This window comes from Suricata suricatta, chromosome 6 (genome assembly GCF_006229205.1).
Source record: "Suricata suricatta isolate VVHF042 chromosome 6, meerkat_22Aug2017_6uvM2_HiC, whole genome shotgun sequence".
Taxonomy (NCBI): domain Eukaryota; kingdom Metazoa; phylum Chordata; class Mammalia; order Carnivora; family Herpestidae; genus Suricata; species Suricata suricatta.
Window position 1 is genome coordinate 146,848,349 of NC_043705.1, and position 8,230 is coordinate 146,856,578.

An 8,230-nucleotide genomic window follows, 5' to 3' on the forward strand; every position below is an offset into this window, starting at 1 on the left:
TGTGTGATGCCCGGTGGGGGGCCGGGGTCCCCGGGGCTTGTGTGATGCCCGGTGGGGGGTCGGGGTCCCCGGGGCTTGTGTGAAGCCCGGTGGGGGGTCGGGGTCCCCGGGGCTTGTGTGATGCCCGGTGGGGGGCCGGGGTCCCTGGGGCTTGTGTGATGCCCGGTGGGGGGCCGGGGACCCGGGGCTTGTGTGAAGCCTGGCTGGATTTACTCCCCTCTTCTGACAACACTCTAGTATCTGAGGAAACAGCTCTCCGGCCCTGTTTTAATGATATAACGAAATCTCATTTTTAATTACCTGAACAGAAAGGTTTCAAGTCCGTCAGATTGCTCTCAGGGCCTGCAGAGGTATTAACGGCTCAGGAACCAATTACCTACATTTCCTTTTTACTTATTGCAAATGTGACCTTTCGCGAGCGTGTGACGGCGTCTCCCGCTGTGAGTGCGCATCCGGCCGGCGCGGGCCCGTCGCTCCAGTCAGGCCGCTGCTTGTCTGCGCCCCTCTGACGGCTGGAGGACAAGCCGGTGTCTGGACAGGGACCCAGGGCCGGGGGCCCCTCCCGTGACAATCCCAAACGTGGCTGTGGTAAGGTGGCACCAGAGCCAGCCCCCCCCATCCACCCGGGGAAAGGGATGTCATGCTCTGCGTGTGGACTGGACCGTGGCAACCAGGGTGGACGTGTGGATGCGGACTCGGGGAGGGTGTGGGCGGCCGGGGCCGGGGCCAGGAGCCCAGAAGGGCCCCACCACCTCCCTCCGAGTGGCCTGTCCCCTGGCTCAGACCCCGGGGCCCATCTAGCTGCCGCCCTGCCCCCTACTTCCTGCTTGGGGTGGGCTCCCTGGGGAGCTGTATTGGAGCCCAAAGACCCGGAGGGGCTGCAGGGCTCAGCGGCAAGACTCCACTCCACGGGGTCTGGGTGTGGGAGCGTCGCCCCCTCCCTGGGGTCAGGGTGGGGCCCCCGGACTGGGTGCAGACAGCCCGTGACAGGCCACAGGGCCGGGGCTCGAAGCCCACGGGTGCCCACCGCTGGCCTCGGGACCGGACCAACCTGCCCGGGGCTACTTGGCCAGCCCCAGGTCCCCCTGACGTCCCCACAGGGCCACCTCCGTCCCTGAGCGCACAAAGGGGAAGGGAGGGCCACCCACTGGGGACAGAGGCTGAGCTGGATGGGGCCACGGGGCTCCTCTCGAGGGACAGTCCCCTCGTGACTCTGAAAAATTAAACCCACGAGGGTTTCTGACAACTGTCCCCAGCCTTCCCTCCCACATTTGGGGAAACAGAGACGGATCTATTTTGTGCAGGAGAGCGCAGGGCAGTGACGCACGGCCATGGCTTTTCCGGAATTTTCAGCCGGAACGGGGAGTTTTCTGTGCGGTTCCCTGTGAAGTCACTGAAAGCACCGCCAAGAGGTCAGCCGCACCTCCCGTTAGGAAACTTCCCTGTGAGCACGTCCGCACGCAGCGGCGAACTCCTGACGCCAGCAAACTCCTGGAGCCCCCGCCTCGCGGCCCGGGGCTGCTCCTGGCCCACGACGGCCATTCGAGCCCCAGAACAAGCTCCATTTATTAGCCACACCGCCATAACTCACCATGAGCCACAGCTGTGCGTGCGCAGGGGAGAGGGCACCGGATCCGAGGGAAACGCAATTAGCAGAAGCAGCAGCAATATCCGTGACGGCAATAAAGTGCCTCCCGCCGCTGTCGGGGGAGAGGCCCGGCGTGATTGAAACCCGCCGAGTCAGCGCACAGGGGACCCAGAGCTGCTCAGGGGCTGGGGACAGGAAGTCGGGACGGCCTGCCGCAAATCACCCGGCTCCGAAGTGCAGGCGCAGGTGGCCCCGCGAGGGTGGCAGCCACGAGCTGCCGTCACCGGGCCGCGCGGCTCTGAGCAGGCGAAGGCGGCATGGGAAAGGCCACGCTCTGCTTTTCGCGAATGTCCCCGGTCCCGCTGCGGCTGTGCATGGCCACCCAGTCTGTCCATCAACATCTGAACTCGGGCCACACAGGAAAGGGGCCCGGGGCGGGGAAAGAAGCAGGCTGTCCCCACACAAGACAGGGGGCCGTGCTCGGAGTCGCTCCCCCTGTTGGCTCTGCTCAGGCAGTGCCCTTCCCTGGAGGTTCCAGGGCCAGGTCCCCACCTGCTGACCTGCCTGCTGACCTCAGAGCCTGGGGGGATCCTGGCCAGGGCTTCCCTACTGCAAAAGTGGCACTGTCCCCACTGCTCTTCTGGGACACCAGCTCGTCCCAGGCCCCAGCTTCTCCCAGATGCGCAGGACACACCAGTCACCCTCAGAGACCCCGACACTAGCCAACAGCCAGCCTGGGCACCCGAGACCCAGAGACGAATAAATCAGTGGGTGGCTGCCCCAAGCCACTGATGCGGGGCTGCTTGTCACGCAGCTTCCGGTGGGAGGTGATAACCGACACACGGGCTCAGAGGACCCTCTCCTTTGCTGTGGAGAAGGCTGGCTCAGCTGGGGTGCCTGCGGGGAAGGGGGCTTCCTGTGCAAGGGAGAGAGCTGCCCGCCCCAAGCACGCAGCGTCGGCCCCGCCCCCCCCACCCGGCCCCGCCACGCCCCCTGCCCTGTCCCCACCCCGCTGGGAGAGCCGACTTCCCAGCCCTCACCTTGCCCTTCACCTGCTCTTCCTCTGTTCGTGTCTGCAGTGGCTTCTGCACAGGATGCAGACGTCACCACAATAAACAGCCTTCTGGCGTCAAGCAGACTGACTCGGAACTTTCCGCCAGACCCACGAAGTCACGGCTACAATGCTTTTGGGGAAGTAAATCATAACCTTTATGATAATAACATTTACACAGAAGGAATTAACGCACTGCTGACTGTTAGCCAGACAAGCACGCCGGGGTGTGTGGAATCTCAGCTCACGCACATCTGAGGGTCCCGGGCGCGGCAGCCCCTCTCTGCTGGGGACCGGGGGCCCCTCTTTCCTCAACCTGCTTCTTGTGTGCACTGTTAAGGAACCTCACGAAGGAGAAAGGCATTCGCTACCGAATGTGCCAAACCCCACAGGCACTCCGTGGCCAGCCCCCAGCCTTGGCCTGTTCGTGGACAAGTCATGTTGTGAGGTGGCCCCCGCGGGTCGAGGTGCACCTGTCTCTCCACAGGGCACACCCGTCTTCGGCACACCTGGGACCGCGCCCTCTCCAGAGACTGGAGCACAGACCCAGGGAGAGAAGCGGCCCCAACACCTTGCTCCCACGACCTGTCGCCAAGGACGCCCACACATTCTCCTTGGCGGCTTCCAGCCATTGCTGTGCGCCCCACCGGAGGTTCAGACAGGTCACATAAATATATTTATGATTCATTTAAAAATAAAAACAAATCCATTACGTGTTAACATAAGTATATTTATTATCATTATTATTCAAGAAAAATAGTGAAAAGGGTGGCACTGTCTTACATTTTTCGAACCTCCTTAACGTCCGGCTCAGTCGCAGACAGCTGAGCTCCCGCGTTTGGTCTGCACTGAGCCGCTGCTTCGGTTGCAGGACACAGACATGCAGTTGGAGAAGTAGCGTGTCTTTTTTTTTTAAGTTTATTTATTCATTTTTAGAGAGACAGTGTGTGGACAGGAGAAGCGGAGAAAGAGGGAGAGAGAATCCAAAGCAAGCTCCACACTGTCAGCACAGAGCTGGACTCGGGGCTCGGACTCACAAACCGTGAGTTCGTGACCGGAGCCAAAGTCAGGTGCTCAACCAAGCCCTCCAGGGGCCCCTGTGAGGAGCATTTTAATAGTATTTTCATAAACGTGGGTTATTCTTCTTTGATATTATACCAAAACTCAACAAGTAGAGTTTCCTAAGTTTAATCATAAAACAAAATCTTGGACTCTATCCATACATTTCGTATCTGTTATGTTAAAATCCACTGGGCTGGCTTGTGCCTCGAACGCGCCTCTTACCCAGGCACGATTCTGTAACAACCTACGTGGGTCATTCACCAGCTCCTGGTTCATTTAGCTACATACACCTTCCAGATGCCAACATGTCTTACTGTACAACAGAAGGAAATCATATTCATCTATGTCCCCATCGACCTCATCAGTAAAGTCTGTAGTTCCGGACGTGAGTTTCCCAAAGCCCTAGTACGTGTTTGAAAGGTCAGGGTTTTGACGATGAGCAGTGCTCAGGGTTCCCTTGAACGGCGGTCTTACCTCAGTTGGTGTCTAGACCATGGTCCCCTCGCCACCATCTGTCAGCTAGGGAGACAGCACTGCTTGGACAGGGCAGGGAGCCCAGCTCTGGCCTGGCACGTCCTGGGGCCCACACGCCCGGCTGGAGGGTGCGCCGGGCCCTTGGTCGGCGCCACATGAGGTCGGCCGTGGCTGTGCACCACGTGGACATCCTTACATGCAGCTGGCATCTTTCACGGGGTCTCCGATGGCAGAGAGGCCAGCCCCCTGCCGGAGCATCATGGGGTGACGCCAGGACCTCCCTGTTGGCACAGATGTCAACACCAAGAGAGAGCACACAGCACCCACACCGGTGCTGGCATCCCTCAGTCCTGGGGGCCTGGCCTGTGCATGTGACCTCGTGTGGAAATAGGGTCTTCGCACAGGCGGTCAAGTTCAGATGAGCCCTAAATCCAGTGTGTGTCTTCACAAGGGGAGGGCGTTTCAGACACACAGAGCGAGAACCACGGGAAGCCCGAGGCAGCGGAGGTCCGGACGAGGGTGCCACGGATCGTCAGAGGCCAGCAGCCAGTGCCAAGAGGGTCCTGGGACACGGCCCCCCCCCAGGGGCTCCAGAAGGACCTCCCTCAGACCCCCAGCCCAGAATGGGGGCAGAGTGGACGCCCGTTGCTCTGACTGCCCAGTCGTGGGTGACCTCTGGGCATGAAGATGCCGGGAGCACGGGGATGGAGACCCGCGGCGGTGGACCCTCCTCCCATCCGCCCCCGAGACGGGCCGCGCTCTGGGGGTTCGTGTGCTCCCTGCTGTCTGGGGGGCGGGCCTTAGAGGAGGCGATCTGGCCTGAGTGGGTCTAAATCCTTGTCATCCCGGACAGGGCAAACGTGTCATGCTGATGACTTCAGGGACAGCCTGTGAGAAGGGCCACACTGACCCAGCGTGGACCCACACCTGACTCCAGGCTGCAGGGGAGTGGCGGGCCGTGCAAGGGGCTTCACGTTCTCTCCCCTGAAGGGTGGATTTCCCTCTTCCGCTGAAATGAAATGGGACGGGACTTGGTACCACCACGTAAGCACTCATGAGGTCACCGGGGAATCATTTGGTCATTCCCTGACTCATCCTGCGAGCACTCACTGCCCCCTTGCTTCCCTGGGGGACGGCCGTGGATACGAGCTATGACCTCGGAGACTCCCACGTGCTGGAGAAGACAGGAAACCGGAAAGTCCCCGACGCTGGTGACAGCGGACGGGAGGGCAGGGCATTCGGCGTCGGGGTTTGGGGGAGTGTCCCATTAACGCTTCCGTGTGGCATGTGGGGTAGAGGTCCAAGAGCACTGCGGGGTCCCACTGCACTGGGACCAGACGGAGGCCAAGTTCGCTTCTAGGACCCGCAGGGGGAACGATCTTGGTGAAGAGGCCCTGGAAGGAATTATCGCTCAATTGTTTATATCACAAAATTGCAAGTAAAACATGCAATTGCAAAACTGCATGAAGCAGGCGAATGACTTTCCTCTCCCGGCCCCCGAGCTCAGCGACCCTGGAGGGGCCGTGTGAACACCCCTGCGTGAGCTCCGAGCTCCTACAAACGTGCGGACGCGTCCCCACCGACCGCCCTGCTGGCCGGAGGGGCCGGCCGTCTGGTTTGGGCGTGGGGGCTGTGTTTGGTAAAACCAGAGCCGCATTGGTCTCACGCTTCAATTATTCTCTCTGTGTTGTTATCACTTACGTGGCTGCTCAGGCCGGGGGACCTGGCTGTCACTCACCCCTTCCGCTAGCAGGACAAGAACACAAGCCACGGCGCCGGCCACGAGCAGCGTGTGGCGGGACACAGCCCCCGCGGGGCCTCTCAGGGCTGAGCCCGCTCGTGCCCCACAGCTCACGGCGACCCTGTCACGGGTCACACTGCCTGGCCTCACGGAATCAGCAGCCACCCTGGACGCCATGAGGCCACAGCTCCCGAGCCTGGGGTCGCTGGGACCGCACACAGCCACGGTCCCCTTCCTGCCACGGTCCAGAAGCACCTCCGAGACGAGCCGCAGGAGGACCCTGCCCCCAGCAGCTGGGCTGGCTGCACACGAAGGTGCTCCTGGGTGCAGACCGCACTCTCCGGGACCCACCTGCCACCCAGGCCACACGGCAAATGCCTTGGAACTGGCTGAGAACTTCCAAGTCTGTTACTTAAATGAACCATCTTCCAAAACCCCAACCTGATTTATTTCTCTCTGTTTTATAAAGTGTTTTTTGGAACAAACCTCCCATTTCCCCTGTCCGTCCATCCGTCCATCCATCCATCCATGTGTCATCCCTCCACCTACGCATCTATATCTATCATCTATCCATCCATCCGTCCATCCATCCATCCTCCATCCATCATATCCGTCCATCCGTCCATCCGTCCGTCCGTCATCAGCCATCGGTCTGTCCGTGGGGTGAGTCTACCGGACCGCAGTCCGAGGGGGGCACTCTGGCCATGGATGTCTGCTGCTCTGCCACCTGACAATGGGGTCCCGCATGATGAGTCATCCTCCCCGTTCTGAGGGGCCCAGCCAGCTGCCCGCAGATGGCCTGCTTCTCAGGCTTTGAGACCTTGGTCACCAAACAAACGTCACTGCCCGCCCCGCTGCCCACAAGCGACCAGCTGTGTCACGTGCACACCCGAGCACTGGCCGAGTTAAGGCTTCAGCTTTTTGTGTCGTTTCCCATCCCCAACTGTTGATTTTAGTTAGACGTTTAGACTAAGATTCAGACCCGACAAAAAGATGAGAGAGAATCACCTTTCCTCACTCTTGCAGCACTTCTGGGACAGGCACACCTACTCTTGCAGGCGCACTGGTGGGACAGGTCCTGGCGAGCGGAGGTGCCGCTGCCGCAGGGGGAGGAGGGACAGAGCAGACCCCGTGGTCACAGGCCCCGCCAGCGTGCCCCGGCTGCTCAGCGACACTGGACTCCATGACTGGCCTCCTGGGGGTCCCGCGCTGCGGCCGGTGCCCTCTCCGAGGGAGGGAGGCCTGCCGTGCGTGCCCACCGCCTCAGGGACGTGTGGGGACACCAGGCAACCAGCAGTGACCATTTCCCTTCAGAACGTGTGAGATCAGAGGAGTCCCTGCAACGCCCTGCCTTTCTTCAGTGACGTTCAGCTTCCGCCTTACCCTGCCCCTCCATGCAAGTGACGGGGCCCCCTGCGCTCCGTCCTGCCCCCGCTTCCTGCGGGGAAGATGCATGAACATTTGGCAGCATTTGACAGCGGTCCCTCAGGACAGGACACGTGCAGGCGGCTCCCAGAGGGACACAGAGAGACCTTCATCCCCTCCTCCACCCACCCCTGCCTCCTGGTGCTGCACATCGAGGCACCCGGGACCCAACGCCTGCCTCTGGGCTTCGCTGAGGCCTGGAAGGCTGCCCTGACCACCTTGCACTGCCCCCAGGCCCCTGGGGGCGGGGGGCACCGCCAGTCTCCTCCCGGTGCCGTCTCCCTCCCGAAGGCACCCCTCCTCCAGCCGGGAGCCAGCCTGGGTCCTTGGGCCAGAGAGCTGACCAGCCCCCAGGCCACTGATCCCGGGGGCGGCACCCTCCCTGGTCAGCCCCCGCTGTGGAGACCCACCCATCGCCGGGAAGAGGCAGGAAGGGTGCCCACGCAGAAGTGGCCTCAGAGAGGGCAGGGGCCTCGGACAGCAGGGCCGGGGGCTGACACGCGTCCGGGCCAGCAGCTGCTCACAGGAACAGGGGAGGGGTCAGGAAGGGACCCTCCGGAGCGCCCAGGCCAGGCCCCTTCCAGAAGGATGGGTCCCTTCCTAGTCGCTGTGTCCAGGCTCGAGGGGCGTCACTGGCTGCTCGGGGAGGGTGGGCTGGGACAGGAGAGGACCAGGAGAGGGGGAGGGGAGGGGCCAAGGCAGGTGGGCAGTGGGGGCAAGGCTGAGAGAGGGGGTGGGGCCACGGGGGGGGCGGAGCTCCCTGTGTCTGCCACCCCTGCCCTGGCTGAGCCCCCCTGATCAGGAGCCGGGTGTGGGCTCGGGAGGGCCGGTCCCCTGCGTCCCCAGGCCTACGCGAAGGGTCTGCACTCACCTGGAGGTAGGTGTCCCC